A 25852-nucleotide genomic window follows, 5' to 3' on the forward strand; every position below is an offset into this window, starting at 1 on the left:
GTTAGAATTTATCTCCTGGATTTGGTTTAGGTATTCTTTCCTAGATTTTTAGCAGAGAAGGGGATCTTTACAAGTGACCCGAACTAGATGGGCTGTATCAGATGTTTCCAGAGAACCAGAGAGCTACTTGAGATGATATTTTGGGTGAGATTTTACTGTTTATTTTCCCCCTTGTGCCCTTTATCTGTGAGGTCTACTTATCAAAAAGGATCACTGCCTTTTGATTTTGTCAAAGAGTGCCAATTGATGTTTTCCCTTTCCCCCTCATATTGTTTCCTCTCATATCCCATAATTAGAAAGCCTTGATAAAGTGTCATATCAGTTAGTGTTTCATTGAGGAGATTGCAGTAAAATCAAATTGGAGAATGAGAGAAATGATTATTTCTTTCTCATTAATAGCCAATTATTAAAATCGGGGAGATGCAAGCTTTTTCCCTTGACCTATATATCCTTGTTCAAAGCCCAGTCTCTCAAGGACAAGGCTGATAGAAGACAAGAGTAACTTTCTCCTCAGATCCTACCCAACCTGATAAGGAATCTAAGAATTCCTGCCCATTATGTTCCACTCAAGCAAGTTTGGCTAATAGAGGAAGATCCTTTCTCAAGATTGTTCAAGGCTGGAAATGGTCTAGGTGTAAAGAAGGGTGAGCCCACTTCTCTTTATAAAGTTCACCTCTTATTGTTAACCAATCAGAGTTGATTGCTACCCTCAAGAACACCTACTCTTCCAAGGGCATATAAACTGTGAACCCAAGGCCAGAGGGATCTTTGACATTTGAGAGTGTCACTGATACTTTTATTAACAAAATGCAAATATTATTAATTAAATGATCAATTATCCAGAAAAAAGAACATATCTTATTTCCATAGCTGTGAAATGTAGATGATATATTTCTCTTCCAATTATTTTTTGGTATGATCTTTAGTATGTTCATTTTGAATTTAGTTTGGAATATAGTATAATATGGTCATCTAAATATAATTTCTACCAGACTGCTTTCCAGTTTTTCCCAGAAGTTCTTTTCAAATAAGGAATTCTTTCCAAAATAGTAATCTTTCTTGATCTAATCTATTTTTAAACATTACCATTGGTCTCTTAATTAACTTAATTATGCTCTCTTCTCAGTCTTCATCCTTCATAATTTCTCTGCTATATTTGATATTGATAAACAGCCTCTCTTCCGAGATACTCTCTACTTGCTGGATTTTTATAGCAATATTTTTTTCTTGATTCCCCTCCTTTATATTTGACCACTACTATTTTCCTTTTCTGGCTTCTCATGTCATGTCTTCCAACTATTCATACTTTCAGGGGCTCTGTGTTGATCAATCTTTTTTTCCCTCTCTATTCACTATCTCTGGGTAGTCTCATTAGTTCCCATGAGTTTAATTTAAGTCTCTCCCTTTGGACTTTAGTATCAAATTGCCAAATGACTTTGGTACATTTCAAATTGGATATCCTGGAGGAATCTCAAACTCACTGTGTCCAAAATGGAACTTAATATCTTACTTCTCTTCCAAATTTCTTTATTTCTGTTGAAGACACTGATGTATCATTCTTCCTTAACCCCATATAGACAATTGATCACCAAATCTTGCTGTTTCTAATACTATTTTATCTCACATCTGACCCCTCCACTCTACTCATACAACCTTCAAGTTAGTTCAGAACCTTATTGTCCCTCACCTGAAGAATTGCAAAGCCCTCCCTGCCAGTATCTCTTCCCCACTCCAGTTTTTATTTTCCACAGTTAGCAAAGTGATTTTCCTAACTACTTCCCCATTCACACTAATGAACTTATTACCTTTTGTTGGTTTTTTTTTTTCAGTTTTTTTGTAAGACAATGGGGTTAAGTGACTTGCCCAAGGTCAGGCAGCTAGGCAAGTATCTGAGGTCAGATTTGAACTCTGGTCCTCCTGACTCCAGGGCCAGTGCTCTATCCACGCACCACCTAGCTGCCCTCTTATTGCCTCTCAAATCAAATAAAAAATGCCTTTATCTAACTTTTTAAGCCCTTGCTAATCTGGCCTCAGTTTATCATTCTAGCTCCATTGTACCCTCTCCTGGACCCTGTATTCCAACCAAAGTGACATTCTCTCTATTCTTTCTCTCTCCATGCTTTGACACTGGTTATCCTCCATCATTCTCTCCATACTTCCATGATAGAATGGAGTCATAGAATAAATCCCTCTGTTCAAAACACAGCCCAAATACTACTTTCTACACATATAGCCTTTCCTAGTCCCCAAAAATGTGAGCGCCCTTCCTTCCTAACTGACTTGTATTTTACTATTTTGCATTTATTTTGCATACACACATGCATGTATGTGTGTGTGTGTTTTTGTGTGTATGTGTGTGTATTACCTCCCCCTATTGGAATGTAACTTTCTTGTGAGTAAAGATTATTTTATTCTTTGTATTTGTACCTCTCTCTTTAAGAAAAAGCTTAAGCAACATCCTCTAAATGAAATCTTTCCTGAAGTTTTCCAACTGTTTGTGTCTTCCCTTTCTATTTTGCATTTAATTTTTCTCTAAAGAGGTGAGAATGTGATGTAGTTACAGGTTGCGGTCTTGGATAATGAGGTTTTGATGTGGTAATAAAGCAGAATAAAATAAATAAAGTAGAAATAAATCTCTTGAGTGACTCAAAAGGGAAAAACAGTTCTGACTGAGAACATAAATTAGCCATGCCTCTGAGGGATTCAAGGTAATTCCAGAATGTTCAGGATCCAGAAGTGGAGAAAGAATCAGGACCTTGAGGAAAAAAAATTCCTCTTAGTAGAGAGGAGAAGGTTTTTCTAACCTCCCTCCATCCCTATTAGGTATATTACATTGAAGTAAGAGATCCTTGACTGGTGGAATAAGCTGAAATAGCTGGGAACAGAACCGTACTCTCTAGATATCAAGAAACAAGCTTTTTTTGAGGAGGGGAAACTGCTTCAAAGAGCCAGACCCTGGCAGCTGAGAAGAGAACCAGTAACATAGAAGAGTAAGAGGTGGCTAGGTGGCACAGTGGATAGAGCACCAGCCCTGGATTCAGGAGTACCTGAGTTCAAATTTGACCTCAGACACTTAGTAATTACCTAACTGCGTGGCCTTGGGTAAGCTGCTTAACCCCATTGCCTTGCAAAAAACCTAAAAAAAAAAAAAAACCAAAAAAAAAAAACCAGAGAAGAGCAGACCCTGGGAGCCAGGCTGAGCAATCTACCCAGTGAGCTGCTACACCTGTAAGAACTTGTCTGAGGACTCTGTGGAAAGAGGATGTCCATTGCATGGGCTATTAGGAGTGCTATGTATGGATCTCACATGTGTACCTTACTTGATCTCAGTCTTATGGATGCTGTGCATTTGTGGGAGAGTGGGTTCCCACTCTCTGGAAGGAAATGAGGGCAGGAGAATTTGGTAGCTACTATTTTTACAATGCTATCTTAGTAAATGCTTTACTCAGAGCTAGTCATGTCTACCAGCTGACTGTTATTCAGAAGTACACCCCTGCGGCAGCTCGGTGGCGCAGTGAATAGAGCACTGGCCCCGCAGTCAGGAGTACCTGAGTTCAAATTCGACCTCATACACTTAATAATTGCCTAGCTATGTGACCCTGGGCAAGTCACTTAACCCCATTGCCTTGCAAAAACAAACAAACATAAAGTTATTAAAAAAAATGAAATACACCCCAACAGGCAATGGTAATTTGTAACAGTAGAATGGTAGACCTTCAGGGCTATCCCTGGGACCTCAGGTAGCAATTATCTATCCTTCTGTATAAACTTATGTAAATACTTGTCCCTCTGATTAAGTTGTTAACTTTCTGAGAGTAGCTTCATGTTTTTTATTTTTAATCTCCAGTACCTACACAATACCAGGAGCAGAGTGGGGAGTCAAACCTTGATCCTTCAACACCAAGTTCCAGTAGTCTACACTAAAAGCAAACTAACTGTAACTTGCCCCACAACAACTCACTTTGCTCATATTTGATATTGTATTTTCATTTCTATTCATATCTTTAGAGGGATAAGCAAACTTTTTCAATATAGTGAAATAATAATTATGTGTTTATCAAGCGATGAGATTCACTTCTCTAAGCTACATATGAAACCAGGCTGATAATTTTATTGTCATAACCATAAGAGATATGGACATGTTATTACATCAAGTTATGCAGCTTGAGAGAACAAAAATTAAAAAACATGATCTTCATCAACCACTATCACAATTTAATTGTTAACCACACCTCTGTGACTGGTGCTGGATCCTTCCCTTTCTCCACCCCTTCACTAGTTCATCCCAGGCTTTCCCTCATTCCAGGGTGAGTAATTTTGGAACTATAATTCTTGAGATCTTGGAGTAATGCCCTACTATTTAAACAAATGGGATTTGGCTGACTCTTAATAGAAATAGACATTTGCCACTTTCCCTAATTTAGCTGCTTATTCCTTGGTCTTGATTCCTAGTTTGTTATTATATTGAGAATCAGCTGTTTTTTCTTGAAGAAATTTATTGAGATACTGTTCTTATTAATACAAAGTTTATTTGATGGGTGGGAGTGAAGGAAAATTAATAATAGAAGGGGATAGATGATTGAACATTTTCAGAAGATTTATCCTTAGGGACCCAACCCAATTCAATTCAATCCATTCAAGCTTTGATAAAATGCAAAGAACTGTGTTAGGTAGTAAAAATACCCTCTGCTTTCATAGACCAATATAGATATTATTACTTGAGGAGGTAGAAAGCATTATCAATTAGGAGGATCAGGAAAGTTTCCCATAGAACCTGGAACATGAACATGCCCAGGATTCTAAGAGGTGGAGGTGAGAAGGGAGTACATTTAAGGTAGAGAGAAAAGATGAAAGGCTACAGAGGTCAGGGATCAGGGAGGTGGCTGGAACAAGATCAGAAAGCGAGAAAGGAGCCACATTGTGAAGATCTGTAGGGACCATGTTTGGGAGTTTGTCTTTTATTCTAAAGGTGTAATACAGAGCCACAGAAAATTCTAGAGTAGAAATTTGTCAGACCTTGCCAATTGCTGAACTGAAAAATTATTTTAAATTTCATAAGAGGCTAATGTTTTTATTATTTTTTCAAGCATTCAAACCCAACTATACATTACATATTTAATTTTAAAATAAGGATTATTTTAGGGAAGGGAGAGCAGGAAGAGATTGTGTTCAATTTTCAGAGCCTGTTAACTTCAATCAGTTTTGATACCAGCTACATAAGAAGTAAATATTAGATCAAGCATATGCTAGAAATACAGCATAAAGAGAGATTTATATAATTTGGCTTCTGATTTTGAAACATAGAAGAACTCAAAGTTTACATAATTTCTCTTTGATTTAAAAAAAGTTTTCTAGATGTAGACAATAATGACTGGATCATACAGTCATGAGAGGTTGTCATTCTGTATTGGTGTTTCCAGATTTAAATGACTTCCTTGAACATTTTGCAAAAAAGAATTGTGGAGATTTTCTGACCAACAAAACTTAGAAAAACTTTTTTCCAAGATAACACTTGAAATATCTTATCAGCTTTGAAAAATACCTTGTCCTCATTGTGGAAAAGCAAGCTAAATAACTATCTTGGGAAAAAAATTTTTTACTAGTTGACTTTTTTCCCCCAAAATGAGAAAGGGTGTGTGAGGGAGTGGGGGGGGCAGATAGGGAGGGGGAAGGAGTAGATTTGGTCTACTAAAATGAAGAAGGATCTACAATGCAGAAAAATGCATTGCTGTCTAAAAAATATGGGTTTTTTTTAGAATAGTGATAGCCTCTGTAGTTAGGTATAGATAACTGAAAACCTATCTCAAACAATTACCAGAAGTTTTGCCCATGAATTCAGTTCATATACCCCATCTTATCCTGTAAGGCAGTAGCCAAACTTCTTGGAACCAAATGTAACAACATTCCTTAAGTTTTAAGCAATACCCAAGACAGCAGATGGAAAATTTTGCTAACTAAAGAAAGAGATACACAAAAGCAATTTATGCCTGGTCAATAAGGAATTGTATTAGAATAAATAATTCATTATGTTCAATCATTATATTATCTTCCTTGATTTTTTTCTATAAAGAAAATTTGAATTTTTATTCTTGAGTCGATTTCCTTCTCCTTTCGAAATGTATTGCTTTAATGTGAATTCTTTGTCTTAGTAGACTGTAGTTTTATTCAGCTTGAAGTTTGTCTTTCAAAAAGATAGATGCAAAAGGGAGGAATTAAGCTAGAAAGGACATAAGCAAACCAAAATATATTGATCTGGAGCATATTATTGGATTAATGGAAAAATCAAGTTGGCTATCAATAGATGAATGATGTTGTATGGTACATAAGTGAAATGGAATATTATTAATTACTGTGCCTCAAGAAATCATGAATATGGCTAATTCAGAGAAGCCTGGATAGATTTATATGAACTGGTATAAAGTGAAATAAACAGAATCAGGAAAATGGTATACACAGTGGCTACTACCATAATGTAAATGGAAAGAACAAAAATATCCTACAACAAAAAACTCCTAAATGCTGTGAAATTATAGTGACCAAACTTGGCCTTAGAGAAAGAGTGAGAAAATTTTTCTATCATCTTCCTTCTTTTTCTGATAGGGGAGACTATGGATATAGAATATTTCATATATTATCAGACTCAGTTTGTGACTTAGTTGATTTTTTGCTAAACTGTGGGCAGAGTGATATATTTAGGAATGAAGATGATGTAAAAATAAAAGATATCAATAAAAATTAAATTTAAATTAAATTAAAATTAAAAATCTAATAAAACTAAATAGTGACATATAGAAAATGTTAATTCAGCCATATCTGCCATTCTTCTCTCTCCCCACATAGGTATTGTGGAAAGGGGAAAAGATTCAAGGTTCAAAAGGAAAGAGAAGGTGACATGAAAAGAACACTGAGTTTAGAGATAGGAAATTATAGAAATTATAGAGTAGGAAGAATCTCAAAGGCTAGATAGTTCATCTCCTTCATTTTACACATGAGGAAACTGAGACTTCTGTGTTGTCTATAAACATGCACATATCTCCACCATCTTTAAATAATCTTCACTTGGTCCTATCATCTCCATTAGCTTTGTATCTCTTCCCCTTTATGGTTAAATTATGAAAAAAATCACAATTAAAGGCCTTCACTTTCTCTCTACTCATTCTCTTCCAATTCTCTCTGGTTTCTCATTTGCCTGAAAGTGCCTTCTCTAATGCTACCAATGATCTTTCTCTCTCTCTCTCTCTCTCTCTCTCTCTCTCTCTCTCTCTCTCTCAGGGCTTTTTTAAAAGTAATATTTTATTTTTCTAACTACATGCAAAGATAGTTTTCAACAATCATTTTTTGGTAAAGTTTTGAGTTTCACATTTTTTTCCCTCCCTTCCTTCCCTGCCCTCTCTCCCTGACAGAAAGCAATCTAATACAGATTATACTTATATAATTTTGTTAAACATATATTCATATTAATCATGTTGTGAAAGAAGAATCAAATCAAAAAGGGAAAAACGGAGGGGGGAAAACATAAATACAACTTTTAAAAATTGAAAATAGTAAGCTTTAGTCTGCATTCAGACTCTACAGTTTCCTCTTTGGATGTGGATGGTGTTTTTTTATCTCAAATTCTATAAAATTGTCTTTGATTAGTCCATCATAGTTAATCATTCCTCAATAATCAAACTGAACTCAATAATAAAAGTGTATATAATGTTCTTCTGGTCCTGCTCACTTTACTCAGCCTTAGTTCATTCAAGTCCTTCCAGGTTTTTCTGAAGTTGGGCCCCTCCTGATTTCTCATAGAACAAGAATCCTCCATCACATTCATGTACCACAATTTGTTTCCTCAATTTCCAATTTTTTTCCTCTACAAAGTGCTCTTGACAAAGATCTGCTATAAATATTTTGTACGTGTGGCGGGGGGTTTTTTACCCTTTTTTGTGATCTCTGTCAATGATCTCTTGACACAGACACTTTCTCAGTCCTGAACTTTCTTGACCTCTGCAACATTTGATTCTGATGGTCATCTTTGCCTTCAACAGATTTTCATGACACTGCCTTCTCCAGATTCTTCTTCTCAATCGCCTTTGGTGACTTTTTAATTTGTTAATGATCAGTTAACATGCATTTAGCACCTATTGTCTTCTACACACTTTTCAAGGAATTAAAAAAAATGACAAAAGATAGTCTGTACCCTCCAGTAGCTTACAGTCTAATGGTTGGTATACCAAGGCTCTGTCCTGGGCTCTTTTCTATTTTCCCTCTGTACATTCTGGATGACCTCATCACCTCCCATAGATTCAATGATCATATCTATCCAGATGATTCCCAAAGCTATAATATCCAGCCCCAGTTCCCTTGTTGAGTTTACTAATTGCCTTTTGGATAAGCATCTTAAACCCATGTACTAAACAGAACTCATCATTACTCCCAAACCTTCCTATCTTTCCTACCTCTTTATTGCTGTTGAGGAAGCTACCTTCTTCAGGGTTTGTCACCTCAGTTTCATCCTCAGCTCCTCATTCACACTCACCTCCCCCCCCAATCTATTCCATTGCCTGTCTTGTCATTTCTACTGGCACAACAGCTCTCATCTGCATCCCCTTCTCTCTAGTTCCACAGCCACAACCATAGTTCAGATCCTCATCACTTCTCACCTGCGTTACTGCAGGAGCCTCCTAATTGAGCCCTCTCTGACTTCAGGTCTCTGCCCTCTTCTAGGCTAACCTCCACTTAACTGTCCAGTCAAGTCACCCTCTTGTTCAATGATCTTTCAGGCCTCCAGGTTCAACCATAGACTCCTGGTTGACATTTCAAACTCTTCATAACTTTTTGCCTTCTTATTCTTCCAATCTTTTGGAACTTTGTTTCCTTCTGTGTACTTTACTTTTAAGCAGTACTGCCCTCCCTGGGTTCCTGGACATGGCCACCTCCTTTCCTCCACCAGGAGTCCTCTACCTGCTCCGGCTACCTCTCCAGTTCCTTGAGTTCCTTCAAGACTTAGTTCAAGAACCACCCACTCCAGGAGGCCTTCCCATTTCCTAAAACTGCAGATGCCTTTCCTTCCCTGAGGCCCTTCCATTTAACTCTATTGATGCCTTTAATCTATCTACCTGTATTTCCCCCATTAGAATGTGAGCTTTTTCTTTTTTTTTTTTTAGTTTTTGCAAGGCAATGGGGTTAAGTGGCTTACCCAAGGCCACACAGCTAGGTAATTATTAAGTGTCTGAGGCCGGATTTGAACTCAGGTACTCCTGACTCCAGGGGCTCGTGCTCTATCCACTGCTCTATCCACTGTACCACCTAGCCTCCCAGAATGTGAGTTTCTTGAAGCAAGGGTTAATGTTTTGCCTTTCTTTGCCTTCCTAGCCCTGGAACATAGTAATTCATGTTTGTTGACTTGCTGTCACACAGGCAGGGCAGTAAAAGCCAAAGGTGAGACTGAATGTAGGTTCTTTTTCATTGTATCTCAGAACCCACATCTGGATTCAAATTCTGGCTCTGCAGTTTACCACCTAGGAAACCATTAGCAGGTCACTCAACTTTTCTGGGTTTGTTTCCTCAGTTTCAGAATGAGGGAGTAGCCAGATTACCTCTAAACCCCTTCCAGGGCTAGACTCTGTGATGATGTGATCATCTCTGAATGTCTTTCTAAAGGAAGGAACCAAGAAATCTGTCCTCTTCACAAAAGACCATGGATTTAGGACTGGAAGGAACTTTAGAAATTGAATATGCTTGAGTGTTAATCTAGGATCAAAATCCATTTCCCTAAACTTGTTGAATGTGTAGTTAGGAGAGAATTTGGCATTGTTATTGAACACTAAATAGATGACTGCAGAGATTATAGGGTTTTCTTCTAGGAAGGGTAACTCTGATATAGTGGAAAGACTGTCATTTGAATCAAAAGACCTGGGTTTGAATCCTGATTTTGCCATTTATTACCTATGTGACTTAACTTACTTAACCATGCCTAAATTTCCTCTTCTATGAACCAAACATCAAAGATTGAGTGCTAGAGGAGACCTCAGAGGTTGTCTTACTTCCTTCATTTGCATACTAGGAAACTGAGTCTCAGAGACGTGATGAGAACTTGCCTTAGGTTTATAAGTAGCAGCAGCAGCTACTAACATTAAAAGGCTTTGGGGAGGATCTGGTGAAACATTTATGCACGGTGTTTTGTAAACTGGAATTGGTTATATAAATGTCAGCCATTGTTATTATGGAAAGAAAATGGTTTTGGACCTAGCTGGTGCTTCCTGATTTACTCAGCAGATAGGGGGTCCATAGTAGGGGGAGAGTTTAAATTGATTTCTTCAAGGATGTACTGACCTACCCCACATGAGCTTTCTGTTTCCAGTCTTTACCAATCCTTGCCACTCAGTAATCATTTATTCAATGTCAGGTTGTAGAGAAATACTAAGGGAGACAGAGATGTTCGACCTTACACTAACATGTTTGTATTAGGTAAGCTTATTTCAGCCCTTAACTATTTTAAAATTATTCCCTTCCATAACTGAATGCATTTTTTCCACTTACATTTCTAATTACTCCTCAAGTGAGAAACCTAATATTCTTTGCAATGAAACATTCTCAGAAAAGATCTCAAAAACAGGAATGGTTTCTGTTTTTGTTTTTGATACTCAGATTTCCTCATTGAACAGGCATATGCTGAGAACGGAAAATAGTCCACAGTGGCTTCCTCTTATTCAGGCTACACATCACTCAGGCCCCAATTCATCAGTAATTTTAGAATGTTGCTTGAATAAAAGTTGCTAAATGGTGTGCTGTATTGTGTGCTGGGACTGGCATCAGGAAGAACTGAGTTCAAGTCCAACCTCAGACACTTAAGAGTTGTATGGCATGTGTCACTTTACCTCTGTCTAAGTTATCTACAAAATAAGGATAATAATAGCATCTACCTTTCAGGGCTGTTGTGAAGATTAAATGAGATAAGAAATAGCATTTGCAAAGCATGTAACAGTTTGAATTACACAAAAGTTATGCCTGAGACATTTGTTTTTAGTGGTAGTGTGCTTAAGCATACTCCATCTTTGTTTAGCTATGTTTATAACCTAAGTATCTCTTCCAATATCTAACACAGTCACAATAAATATTTGTTGAATGAATTAACATATGGAAAGCATAGTTTTTCTTCCCTGGGGCTTTTATTTTGGCAGTGATAAAAAAAATCTATGACAAATATAAAGAATAAACTCTTAAGGAAATCAGATACACATTCTTCATAATTTAAAAATCTTTTTTTTTAATTTTAATTTTATTGATTTTACATGAGAGACAGTATGGTAAAGTGTTGAGGCAACTGGCCTTAGGAATTTGAATGAATTGGGTTCTGGTGCTGCTTTTGACTTGTATTGACTCTGTGACCTTGAACAAGTGTCCAAAACAATTTTCTAAAACTGTATGCCCCAGAGAAAATGACAATTGCATTGGGTCTAAACCTCAATTCTGCTTCCCAAGCCCCTAACATAGCATTTCTATAAAGTGTATTTCTCTATTGTGGGAAATACCACCCTGAGTATCACATCTTTATTGAATTTGCTTTAAGTAATAAAGTATTGCTGAGTCTGTTTGAAGGGCAAAACCTATCCTAAATAGCATTGTTTCAAATAATCTGATATTCTCTTTTACATTTTGTAGTACTTTGCAGAATTATATTCAACCCTATGAGCATTTATTTAATACCTACTGGATGTTAAAAAAAAAAACCCAACTCCACCAAAAGCAACAACTCACCAATACATTAAAAAATATAAAGTTAGATATTTTTCAGTAACCCCATTTCTGACTGATCTCAACTTGTTTAAAAATGATTTGCAAAGAGGTTGCCCTTCTAAAACTTAGTGATTTTACTGCTAGTTATGACACAGAAGATGTCAGTTTGAATCCTTGTTTGGCCCCTCATTATCATCAGAGTGAGACGATGCTGTGGATAGATATCACATGCTTAGTCTAGGAAGAAGGCCCATTTTATTCAGTGCTCTAACTTGATTGGAGTTTGGAATTCTGTGGAAAAATATGGAAAAAGTCATTTTTGGCAACCTCCCTTGGAGGAGGTTTTTTCCTCCAATTCACTTCAGTCACTTAGGAATGACCCTATCAATTCATTTTGGAGTAAAAGAAAGAGAAGAAACAGAATATTCCTGGAGATACTTTTTACTAAATAATTAAAGTTCTTATAAGCACAGAATTGATATGATTCTAGTAAATGCTTCAAAGATGTTCAGATTTATATAAGCTCTACTAGTTGATTAAAAGAAATAAAAATTAGGGGCAGCTAGGTGGCTCAGTGGATAAAGCATTGGCCCTGAAGTCAGGAGTACCTGAGTTCAAATCAGACCTCAGACACTTAATAATTACCTAGCTGTGTGGCCTTGGGCAAGCCACTTAACCCCATTGCCTTGCAAAAACTAAAAAAGAAAAATAGAATCATTAAGATATCGTTTTGCTCTCTGTATATGAAAATTAATATGAATAGGAGTTCCAAACTCTATTTCTTGATCTTTACTAATCCCAGTTCCTCCACTATCACTACTTCCTTTTTAGGCTATGAAATCATTAGTTTGACTGTTTCAAAAGGTCACATACTGGCAATATCCTATTTTCAGGAAAATTTTATCTTGGGGAGGAACATAGCAGAGTAGATGGAGAGATGTCCTTAGAACCATGGAGATCTGGGTCCAAGTTCTGCTTCTGACAAATATAGGTTGTGTGAATCTTGGGGTAATTACTCAACTTGTCAGAGCTCTAGATATATCTCAAGGAATATAATTTGCAAAGACTATGCCAACTTATATTGACAGAGGAAGTTTCCTCACCCAGACCAATGAAGCCACAGGTATAGCCCCTATATCCCTTATATTGGTACTCATATGACTTAGAAATGAAGTTTTTTTGCTTAGTTACTGAATTGACCTGAAGTAATTTTTAAATAAAGTCAATACTTTTGTAGTTAAAGGAAATTTGTGATGGAGAGACGACTACCACATATCTTACCATTGTAGGTACATTATTTTTCTTTCTTGGAAAAGTATAATTTTAAGGGAAAAAATCCACTTTGATAAATGTAACTTGACAGCTAGAAATGTGAAGGACTTTTTTTTTTTTTTGTGTTGGAACCTGTAGGAAAATAGATTTTCCACATCTTCTCTTTTCCTATATCTAGGGGTACTAGCACTAGTGTGCTCAGAAAAATAACCCTATGGAAGTATATGCATTGATAATTTGGAGCATAAAATATTTGGGTTTTTGTATTTTAAAAGATATTTTGAAGCCAGATGAGGAGGAGTTGTTGGTTCCCTTTTACTCTGCCCTGCTTAGGCCACAAAAAAAGCTATAATTCCCAATCCTAGGGAATACAGACCCCTGGGAGAATATGAAGTTACTTCAAGTAGTCAGTATATACATATGCACAACAAGATTCATCTTTCTGACCTTTATTATTATTGCTCTAACATCTAATATAACTATATACAAATAGCATTCTTGTCAAAGCTTCAGATGACAGAAATATGGATAATTTAGCTTATACCATGAATGATAGTAAAGATCCATAAAGATCTTAAACTAGAATATTGGGCTAAATCCAACAAGTTAAAATTAAATGGGGAAAAGTGTTAAATAAACTCTTAAACTTGTTCTGAAAAATCAACTCTGCAAGTGCAAGACAGTTGAGATGTCACTAAAGGGCAGTTGTCCTGGAAAAAGGTTTTTTTTGGTTGGGTTTTTTTTTTTAAAAAGCTAGTTCAGTGCTTTTCCCAGAGCAAGTGATGAATTCCCTCAGTCAATTGTAATAAACTCCCTAACTGGTTATCATTTCATCTAATCCAGTGGTTTTCAAAGACTTTTCACACTTAGTCTAAATCTTTGAATGATACATGTTTTCACTTATAAGAGAGGTATTGGGCTAGGATTATATCTGGGATGTACTGGATCCAATTTGTACTGAATTGGGAAAACCAGTTGTTCAGTATTCAGGATAAGCATTTTACCTCAGAAACTGGCAAATGCTACAAATAAGAGCTCGATTTATTGTTTTGTTGATTATCTAGACTTAAGAAAGTGCTGAAGAAAATGTTAATTGTTCTTAAAAATCTGTCATGCATACATTTTTCCTCCAGAGATCTGATTGTTGAACATTTACCAATACATCCATCAATCACACCTCAAATATTTGTGATTTAGGGACATAGTGTTCTCTTTTAGGCTTCAGATTAAAAGACAATTCCCCTTGTTTCTCTAAATTGTAGAGTTAGAGATAGCATACTAATGTCAGCTTAGCTCCTTCTCACCAATGCCAGTTATGCATAAGAAAATCAAAAGTAGAAAGCAACATGTTTAAAAGGGAAAATAACAAAACAAATCAAAGAACTTAAAAGTTTAGAAAAGATGATAAAAATATACAGTTTACTCCTTTTTGTATTGGCAAAGAATTGGAAATTGAGAGAATACCCATCAAGTTTGGTATATGAATGCTATGGAGTACTATTCTTCTATTAAGAAATCATGGCTCAGAGATGGCAGAGTAAAGGCAGAGACTCACCCAAATTCTCTTCCAAATCAATCCAAATATCTTTAAATAATGACTAACCAAATTCTAGAGTGGAAGAACCCACAAAAAGACTGAGTGAAATAGTTTTCCAGCCCAAAACAACTTGGAAGATGGGTAGGAGGGGTCTGTTGCAAGGGGGTTAGAAAGGGCCCACAGCACAATTCAGGTTATGCAGAACAAATCGACTTCAGCCATCCACAAAGAACCTTGGGGTGCCTGAGTCCCTGAGGGCACCTGGGTCTATGTCAGTGATTGTGGTTTCTAGACCTGTCAGCCCAGGAATTGACAAGGACAATTAGAGAGGTCAATAGGAAAATTCTGCTGCACCAGAGTGAGAGTGGAGGTCAGTCCAGCATCCTAGAATAATAAAAAGTTGAAATCAAGACATGGCAAATGGTCAAAGGATATGCAAAGGAAATTCTTGAAAGAAGAAATCAAAGCTATCTATAATCATATGAAAAATTGCTCTAAATCATTATTGATTAGAGAAATGCAAAGTGAAGCATCTCCAGATTGGCCAATATGACCAGAAAGGAAAATGATCAATTTTGGAGGGGATATGGGTAATCTGGGACACTAATGCATTGTTCATGGAGTTATGAACTGATCCAACCTTTCTGGAGAACAGTCTGGAATTATGCCCAAAGGGAAATAAAAATGTGTATGCCCTTTGATCGAGCAATACCACTATTAGGTCTATATCCTGAAGAGATCATGAAAAAGGGAGAAAATTCCACATGTGCAAAAATATTCATAGTAGCTATTTTTGTAGTGACAAAGAATTTGAAATCAAGGGGGGATGCCCATTAATTGGAGAACATTTGAACACACTATGGCAAATGTATATAATGGAACACTATTATTCTATAAGAAATCATGAGGAACAGGATTACAGAAAAGCCTGAAAAGATTTGCATGAACTGATGCTGTGTGAAATGAGCAGAATAAGAAGAACATTATACACACTAAACAATAACTTGGGGTGATAATCAACCATGATGATTTAGGGGGAGGGAAGGAAGGGAGGGAGAGAAGTTGTAAAACTCAAAACCTTGCAAAAAATTGATTGATGGAAACTACCATTGTATGTAGTTGGAAAACAAATAGAATATTTATATAACTTTTTTAAAAATCAAGTCATAGGCTGGGGAAATTCACGAACAACAGAAGAAAAAAATCCAAACATAGACAATTACTTGGTCCTATGAAAGATCAAAATGCACACTCAGAAGATAACAAAGCCAAAGCTTCTGAAATCCAAAGCCTTCAAGAAAAATTTGAATTGGTCTCAGGTTATGGAAGAGCTCAAAAAAGATTTTGAAAATCAAATTAGGGGGGCGGCTAGGTGGTGCAGTGGCTAAAGCACCGGCCTTGGAGTAAGGAGTACCTGGGTTCAAATCCTGTCTCAGACACTTAATAATTACCTAGCTGTGTGGCCTTGGGCAAGCCACTTAACCCCATTTGCCTTGCAAAAAAAGGAAAGAAAGAAGATCAAATTAGGGAGTTAGAGGAAAAATTGGGAAGCAAAATAAAAGCAATGCAGGAAAATCATGAAAACCAAGTCAGCAGCTTGGTGAAGGAAATTCAAAAAAATACTGAAAAAAAATCTTAAAAATCAGTTTGGGTCAAATGGAAAAAAGCCAACCAAAAGACCAATGAAAAGAATGCCTTAAAAATACAAAATTGGCCAAATGGAAAAGGAGATACAAAATTTTCCTTCCTTAAAATGTAGGGGAAGCTGGTAACTTTGTGAGAAATCAAAAAACAATAAAATAAAGCCAAAAGAATGAAAGACTAGAAGAAAATATGAAATATCTCAGAAAAAACAACTGAATTGTAAAACAGAACTAGAAGAGATAATTTAAAAATTATTGGACTACCTGAAAGTTATAACCAAAAAAAAACCCCTAGACCTCATAATTCAAGAAATTATCCAGAAAAACTGCCCTGATATCCTAGAAGCAGAGGTCAAAGATAGAAATTGAAATAATTCACTGATCAATTCCTGAAAGAGATCCCAAAATGAAAGCAGCCAGGAATATTATTAATAGCCAAATTTCAGAACTTCCAAGTCAAGGAGAAAATATTATAAGCAGCTAGAAAGAAACAATCAAATATCATGGAGCTAGTCAGGATTACCCAGGATTTAGCAGTTTCTACATTAAGGGCTTGTAGGGCTTGGAATATGATTTTCCAGAAAGCAAGAATCAGCTTACAACCAAGAATCAGCTATCCAGAAAAACTGAACATACTCCATCAGGGAAAAGATAGATATTCAGTGAAATCGGGGACTTTTAAACTTCCCTGATGAAATGACCAGAGCTGAACAGAAAGTTTGATCTACCGAGTACATGACTCAGGTGAAGCATAGAGAGAGTGGACGGGAAGGGCAAATTATGAAGAATTTAATGGTGGTGAACTGTTTGTAGATAATTCATATAAACCTCATTTATTAGAGCAGTTCGAAGGACCATATTTAGACAAGACACAGGAGGGAGTTGAATTTGAAGGTATAATACATTTAAAAGATGGAGTTAATGGAGGAGAAAGTAATGTACTCAGAGAAAGAAAAAGAGAGGTAAAATGGGGTAAGTTATTTTACATAAAAGAGACAAAAAGTTTTTGCAGTAGAGTGGAAAAGGGGGGAGGGACAGGGGGGAGAGGATGAGAGTGAGCCTTACTCTCATCAGAAGGGGCATCAGAATAATATATACTCTCAATTGGGTATAGCAATCTATCTTACCATAGAGGAAAATAGTAGAGGAAAGGGATGGGAGAAAGGGAACAGAGGGAGAGGAGAGTGTAAGTGATAGAAGAGAGGAAGATTATGGAAGAAGGCCATCAGATATAACATACTTTTGAGGAGGGACAGGGTGAAAGGAGAGAGAAAATAGAATAAATGGGATGGGATGGAGAGAAATACAGCTAGCAATAGCAATTGTGGGAAAAAACTATTGATGGACTTATGGTAATAATATACATCTCAAAGACAGAACTCACGGTATCTGAATACAGACTGAAGCATGTTTTTTTTTTTCCCACTTTTTTTTCTTGAGGTTTTTCTTTCTTTGCGGGGGGAGTTTTATTCTCTAGGATCTTACCATAAAGCTTAATGAGGGGAAAGTATTTATAGAAATCATACAAAGAGCCATAAAATTTTTGTCAGCCAACCCAAGTTGTACATAAGTACTTAAAAGTATCATTGATTTGATTTATGATTCTCTAACCCATCCATGGGTTCTATGTCAGAACTGACAAGAATGTGTTTAGTAGCAGGATTAGTGTCTCCTATTCTGAAGTTTCCTGACTTCTCAGGATGGTTTTTATCTCTGATTGTTTTATATGACTGTGAAAGTCAAACTTACATATGCAAATAGGGGAAACAGACTGCTTCAAAAGACAGAGGCAATCTTCAGTTTTATAGCTGGAGATACAGCTGGAGAGACCTTAAGGAGGGCAGAGGTTAACATTTAGTCTTACAAACCTTAAGTAGAGACTGAGAAACCAATTTTGATAAAAAAAAAATATAGAATTAAAGATGTTAAACTTTTACATTCTCCCATTTTGATCAAAGAGACACTCCTTAAGTGTCATCTGTAGATCAATCAAAGAAAGATTTAATGGGGATGAAGGGCATATTGAAGGGAGAATGAAATATTTTTAGGACCTAGGATTGTCAAGAAATATGAGCAGGAAATGTAAGGTCCATAACAGTACATAAAATTGGGTGATACATTTACGATGTCAAAAATATAAATTACAGAGATAAGAAGGGGACAGTCCCCTTTGATTATACCGACCATACAGAAAAGAAGCAGAAAAGAGCAAAGGAAAATTCAGGTCCATGTCTCCTCGAACCCTTTGATGCAGTTTTGTGGCTTTCGATCTTGTTCCAGAGGAAATCTTCAGTCCAGGTTACTTATAGATTATTTCCCAGGCAATACACTGCTAGAGATTTACAAAAGTATCTGTCTGATGTTAGGATATAATTTTACCTCAATTATCACATCTGAGCATTAAATAAGTTCATATTTGAATTCCATAATCCCAGAAAGAATCAATAACTTAACTTTTGGTTTTCAGTTCTCATATAATTTTTAAAACTTGGTCATACCTTCTCCACATGCTTAAGACCATCTTTCATGTTAAATATATCTCTTATGGTTCAGAAAATCCAACCTTTCATATCTTCCATTTTCCTTTTAACCCTTTCTTTTCTCTTCCCAAGTCTTTCAACCATTTTACAAATTTCCTTTTTATCATTTTTCATATACTGTTTAACCATATTTTGGACTATTTATTCTTTCTAATGAACATTCCTTTTTCCATTAAAGATTTTATTTATTTTGAGTTTTCCAATTTTTCCCCTAATCTTACTTCTCTCCCCACACCCCCCACAGAAGGCAATTTGTTAGTCTTTACATTATTTCATGTTATACATTGATCCAAATTGAGTGTGATGAGAGAGAAATTATATTAAGGAAGAAACAGAAAGTATAAGAGATAATAAGATCAGACAATAAGATAATCTGTTTTTTTTCCTAAATTAAAGGAAATAGTCCTTGGACTTTGTTCAAACTCCATGGTTCTTTCTCTGGATACAGATGGTATTCTCCATTGCAGATAGCCCAAAATTGTCCCTGATTGTTGCACTGATGAAATGAGTTAAGTCCATCAAGGTTGAACATCACCCCCATGTTGCTGTTAGGGTGTACAGTATTTTTCTGGTTCTGCTCATCTCACTCAGCATCAGTTCATGCAAATCCCTCCAAGCTTCCCTGAAATCCCATCCCTCCTGCTTTCTAATAGAACAATAGTGTTCCATGACATACATAGACCAGAGTTTGCTGAGCCATTCCCCAATTAAAGGGCATTTACTTGATTTCCAATTCTTTGTCACCACAAACAGGGCTGCTATAAATATTTTTTGTACAAGTGATGTTTTTACCCTTTTTCATCATCTCTTCAGGGTATAGACCCAGTAGTAGTATTGCTGGACCAAAGGGTATGCACATTTTTGTTGTCCTTTGGGCACAGGTGAACATTCCTTTTTATGTTTTTAACAATATGGTTATTAACAGATCTTACTCATGGTCAAACAGCAATTAAATTTTAAAAATTCATCTTTGATACTGGAAAATTTTGTTACAACTTAGATATCCCTTAAAAGATAAGAATATCAGCCAAATTCTTTTTTTTTTAAGATTTTTTTCAAGACAATGGGGTTTAGTGGCTTGCCCAAGACCACATGGCTAGGTGATTATTTAGTGTCTGAGGCTGGATTTGAACTCAGGTATTCCTGACTCCAAGGCCAGTGCTCTACGCACTGCACCACCTAGCCGCCCTCCCATATTCTTTCCTTTTTTTTTTAAATTTATTTTTTATTCTCATTTTGTACAAATTTTTTTTTACATTAATAAAATATTCTTGTTTACAAGTAAACAAAATACCCCTCCTCCCCCATGAATATAGATAGACTTGCTTGGGCGAAAAAAGTAAAGGGGAGAGAAAAAAATTAAAATAAAAAAAATAATAGTAATAATTGTAGGTATGGCCAGGTGGCACAATGGACGAAGCACCAGCCCTGGAGCCCCGAGCACCCGAGTCCATATCCAGCCTCGTAAACCCAACAATCACCCAACCGTGTGACATGCAAGCCACCTGATCCCCACTGCCCTGCAAAAACCAAAAAAAAAAAAAAAAAAAATAAAGAATAAAAAGACCCAAAATAAAATAAAATAGTAATAATAGTGGCTGGGTGGCAGACAGAGCATTGGCCCTTGAGCCAGGAGCACCTGGGTCCAAATCCGGCCCCAGACACCCAAAGATTACCCTGCTCTGTGGCCCCAGGCAGGCCACCCAGCCCCACTTGCCCTGCACCCTCCCCCAAACAATAATAACAAAAAATGTGCTTGAGTCTTTGTTCCAACACCAACAACTCTGTTGTGAATGGATCTCATTCTTTATGATAAGTCCATCACAAAAGTTATTTCCATATTTTTCCACCGTTGCCATTGCTGATTGCAACTCCCTCCTTTCTTATTTCTCCTCTACCATGTACTCTATTTTTCTCTCTCCTTTCACTCTGACTCTGCTGTAGGGTCGCTGAGTGGCACAGCAGACAGATCCCAGGTCCTGGGGCCAAGAAGCCCTGAGCCCCCATACCACCCCTTAGGCCCAGAATCCACCTGGCCCTGTGGTCCTGGGCAGGCCTTCCAATCCCAGCCCCTTGCAAGAAGTAAGAAAGAAAATGTGTTATATCTGGCCACTCTCCCTCCATGGTCCATCCTCTCCTCCTTTATTCACATCCCCACACCTTCCCCCTGCTCCCCCACTCCTTCTTACTCCAGATGTCTATACCCCATTGAATATATATGCTGTTTCCTCTCCTAGCCATCTCTGATGACAGCAAAAGTTCCCTCATTCCCCCTTGCCTCCCCACTTCCATATCATTGCAATAGCTTATTGTAATAAAAAAAATCTTATGTGAAATATCTTGGCCTATTCCCCCTCTCCTTTTTCTTTCTCCCATTCCATTTCCCTTTTTTTCTATTGACTCCATTTTTACACCATTTTTTATCTTTGAATTCAGCTTTCTCCTGTGCTTCAACTATAAAAGCTCCCTCTACCTGCTCTATTAATTGAGAAGGTTCATATGAGTATTATCAGTGTCATTTTTCTATGCAGGAATACATGCAGTTCATCCTCATTAAGTCCCTCATATTTTCCCCCTCTCCTTCAATCTCCATGCTTCACCTGAGTCCTGTATCTGAAGATCAAACCTTCTGTTCAGCTCTGGCCATTCCAAAAGGAACATTTGAAATTCCCCTGTTACATTGAAAGTCCATCTTTTTCCCTGGAAGAGGACATTCAGCTTTGCTGGGTAGTTCATTCTTGGCTGCATTCTAAGCTCTTTTGCCTTCTGGTATATTGTATTCCAAGCCCTACGAGCTTCCATTGTAGTTGCTGCTAAGTCCTGTGTGATCCTGAATGCAGCTCCACGATATTTGAACTGTGTCCTTCTGGCTGCTTGTAATATTTTCTCTTTGACTTGGGAGTTCTGGAACTTGGCTATAATATTCCTAGGGGTTGGTTTTTTGGGATCTCTTTCTCAGGGGGATCGGTGGATTCTCTCCATTTCTATTTTGCCCTCTGTAGAATCAGGGCAATTTTCCTGTAGTAATTCTTTGAAAATGATGTCAAGGCTCTTTTCCTGATCATGACTTTCAGGTATTCCAGTAATTTTTAAATTATCTTTCCTAAGTCTGTTTACCATATCAGTTGTTTTTTCAATAAGATATTTCACATTTTCTTCTAATTTTTCATTTTTTTTTGGTTTTGAAGTATTGATTCCTGATTTCTGTTAAATTCATCAATCTCCCTGAATTCTATTCTTTGTCTGAAGGATTTGTTCTTCTCAGAGAGTTTTCTTATCTCTTTTTCCATCTGGCCAATTTTGTTTTTTAAAGCATTCTTCTCCTCAATAACTTTTTTAACTGTTTTGTCCATTTGACCTAAGCTGGTTTTCAGCATGCTATTTTCTTCAGCATTTTTTTGGATTTCCTTGACTAAGCTGCTGACTTCATTTTCATGTTTTTCCTACATCTCTCTCCTTTCTTTTCCCAGTTTTTCTTCCAACTACTTCATTTGATTTTCAAAGTCTTTTTTGATCTCTGTCATAGCCTGAGCCCAATTTCTGTTTTTCTTGGAGTCTTTAGATGCAGGAGCTTGTGCTTCCTCATCTTCAGACTGAGTATTTTGATCCTTCTTGGGCTCATTTGCAAAATATTTCTCAATAGTCTTCCTTTTGTTTCTTTTCTTGCTCATTTTCCCAGCCTGGGCCTGGTTTGGGGTGCTTCCTGAGCTTTTGGGACACTCCCACAAGGGTCTCAGTGTGTGAGGCTCTGTCCTCCCTCCTGGTCTGTGAATGACCATAAGCGCCCCCCTCTGCCATGGGGCCCAGGTCGGGGGGGGGGGGCCCTGCTGTTCGATGGGGGGGCCTAGACTGGGATCAGGATCTAAATGTGGTCAGAACCCCAGAGTCCTGTTCCAGAGGTAGAGGACAGAACTCTGCAGTCTATCTTCACTCCCCTCCCTCAGCTCAATGGGCTCATGCCCTGGGGGCTCCTGCTTGCCGGCTCCCCTGCTTCTGTTTCTGGATCTGGGCTGGGGAAAGAAGATGCTGCTGGCTGTGTGCCCTGAGGGCTGGGCTCCACGTGCTCTCTCTGGCAGAGGTCCCCTGCTGTTCCCCCACTTTGTGCCGGGTGCTCCTCGGGGTGTAGCTCAGGGGACTCCCCGCTGATGTGAGCCGCGGCTCCCAGTGCCCTGGGGCTGCCTCCCAGAGGCTGAAGTTCTTTCGCTCTGGTGGGCTACCCCTCTGGGCGGGCCGCCCCTCTGACCCTGGGGAGCAGAGCCTTTCTGCTCTTTTCCAGGTTACCTTGAGTAGGAGAACTGCCTCCCTGGGTCCCTTTGTGGGTTCTGTCTCTCGAAAGTTTAGAGTCCTTAGCTGATGAGTTTTATCAGAGAGCTCCTAAGACTCGATCCCTTCTTGTTGCCATCTTGGCTCCGCCCCCCATATTCTTTTAAATATGTTTTTAATCCTTTAAATTATTCACAACCCTAAAAACAAAACATTTTCAAGTTACTTTGTCAGTTTTATGATTGGGGAACAAGGCATTAATTTATAGCAAGAATTAAAATATTCATAGCACACATTCCCACTCAAAAATCTTAATATTTAACCCTCCTTGATTTTACCTTGTATAACCTTTGAAAAATACCCACTCAAAAATCCCAGCCTGTTTGGGCAGCATGACAGTCTCAGTAAGAAGATTAGGGAGGGGGAGCTGGTTCATACTAAATCTTGACCCAGAGCAGTAACAGAGCTGGACACAGAAGAACCAGGCATCTGAGCTTTAGACCAGAGGCAGAGAGTGAAAGAGAAAAAGCAGGAGGGATGGGATTTCCTTCTACATAGCCCAGAACATTCAGAGAATGTCCAAATCCAGAGATGGATTTGAAAGATGGAAACTGGCTTCTCTTCTCTTCTCTTCCCCAGTGGGACAGGCAAGGCTATGGGCAAAGCCACTCTGGTCTGTCCACAAACTCTCAAAAGAAAATTTTAAACTTAAAATGTTTTAAAAACTGACAAACATAAAGGGGGAAGGGAGAGTCCCCAAGTCCCTGAGGAGTGCGTGTGGAGGCAAGAGCCTGGAAAAACAGGGAAGCTAGAATTGACAGATCAGAAATAGCCTGTCAAGTCACAGAGTATAAAAAAGAGGGATGGATGAAATTTCCCAGTGCTGGATCTCAGGACTGCCAGACCAGAACTTAAAGAAATTTAGGAGAAGAACAGCAAAACCTTTTCTCCTCCAAAGTTAAACTTTCAGGAAAAGTTATCCTGTGGTGCTGAATTGTGAGTTTTTGGAAAAGAAAAAATCAGGCAGCAAGCAGATCAAGCAAAGATAGCATACAATTTGATTCTCCTTTCACTATTTGGAACATACAATTTAAACAAACACCTACAAAACACATAAACAGAGTCAGAGCACCCCAAAACACATTTTCTTACCAAAGAGGCTCCAGTTTCTATTGGAGGTTTATAAGTCTGAATGTTAGCTACTCCTCTCTTTAAGATCTGTGTATCTTCAACTATAAAACTGAAGATTGCCTCTGTCTCTTTGAATCAGCCTGCTTTCCCTATTTGTATAGGCAAGTTTATATTTCATATTTTTATAAAACAATCACAGATAAAGCCTATCCTGAGAAAGCAGAAAACTGTTATGGTTATCTCAGAATAGGAGAGGATATTCCTGCTACTAATCACCTCCTTGTCAGTTATGACATAAAACAGAACTTATGGATGGGTTAGAGAATCATAAGACAATTAATGACACTTTTATGTACTAATGTGTAACTCATTTGGTTGACTGCCAAAAATTTTATGACTCTTTGTATGATTTCTATAAATGCTTTTGCCTCATTAAGCTTTTGGTTGACATCTTTGTTGATATCATCCACCTTTAGGTTTTTCAATAAGATCCTAGAGAATAAAGCTTCATGGATAAATTAACTTTTTGTTATTTTATTTTTTAGCCTAAGAAAATTAAGGTTAACAATAATGGTACCATGATTCAGATGGTTGGAAATTTGAAGGTCTTTTTTTTCTCCTCATTGAAAGGAAAAAGATCTGGAACTTTTCAGTTCCTTGATCTATTTTGAACTGATATTTTGTTTTCTAATTGACAAGGATCTAGATATATGACTTGCAAAGAAATAGATTTTTCTCCTGACAACATCATGAGAAGGGATCCTTAGAAAGCTAGGACAGATTTTTTTGTTTAGTTTTTTTTTTTTTTAATTTAAGGCAATGGGGTTAAGTGAATTGGCCAAAGTCACACAGCTAGGCAATTATTATGTGTCAGAGGACAAATTTGAACTCAGGTCCTCCTGACTCTAGGGCTAGTGCTGTATCCACTACGCCACCTAGCTGCCCCTGCTAGGTCAGATTTTGAGCCTGGCATAATATAGTGGCTTTGTCCAAAGGTGAGTCTGTTACTTTTGAACTCAATTGTACTAGTTTTTAACTATTGTTTTGTTTGAAGTTGAAATTTCTCTAGGATTTCAACTTTGGTTTTTGAGAAATTCTCCCCTTTTAGCGATAATTACCTGTTTTTAGTTGGTGGGTGTTTCTGACTGTCCCTAGGAGATCTTGTTTTGACACCTTCTCATATGTCTTTGTATTGTATGTTTTCTGCTTTCTCAAGATAGGCTTTATCTGTGATTGTTTTATAAAAATGTGAAAGATAAACCTGCCTATACAAATAGGGAAAGAAGGCTGATTCAAAGAGACAGAGGCAATCTTCAGTTTTATAGCTGAAGATACACAGATCTTAAGGAGAGGAGAAGCTAATATTCAGACTTACAAATAGAGACTGAGAAACTAATTTTAATCAGTTTTAAAGTCATTAAGCTTTTAATTACATGAGTGAAGTGAGAAGAACCAAGAGAACATTGTAAGCATTAACAACAACAACAATTGGATGCAATTCCTTTCAGCAGTTCATTGATCAAGGACAATCCTGGGAGACCTGTAATGGAAAATCCAGAGAAAGAACTACAAAGACTGAATGAAGAGCAAAATGTACTATGTTCACTTTTTTAAAACTTCTTTTATGTTTTCCTTTCTTTTTCTTTTTTTTAATAAAATAAAGATTTTATTTATTTTGAGTTTTACAATTTTTCCCCTAATATTGCTTTCCCTCCCACTAACCCCCCCCCCAGAAGGCAGACTGT

The sequence above is a fragment of the Macrotis lagotis genome, chromosome X, assembly GCF_037893015.1.
Source record: "Macrotis lagotis isolate mMagLag1 chromosome X, bilby.v1.9.chrom.fasta, whole genome shotgun sequence".
In the NCBI taxonomy this organism is placed as follows: Eukaryota; Metazoa; Chordata; class Mammalia; order Peramelemorphia; family Peramelidae; genus Macrotis; species Macrotis lagotis.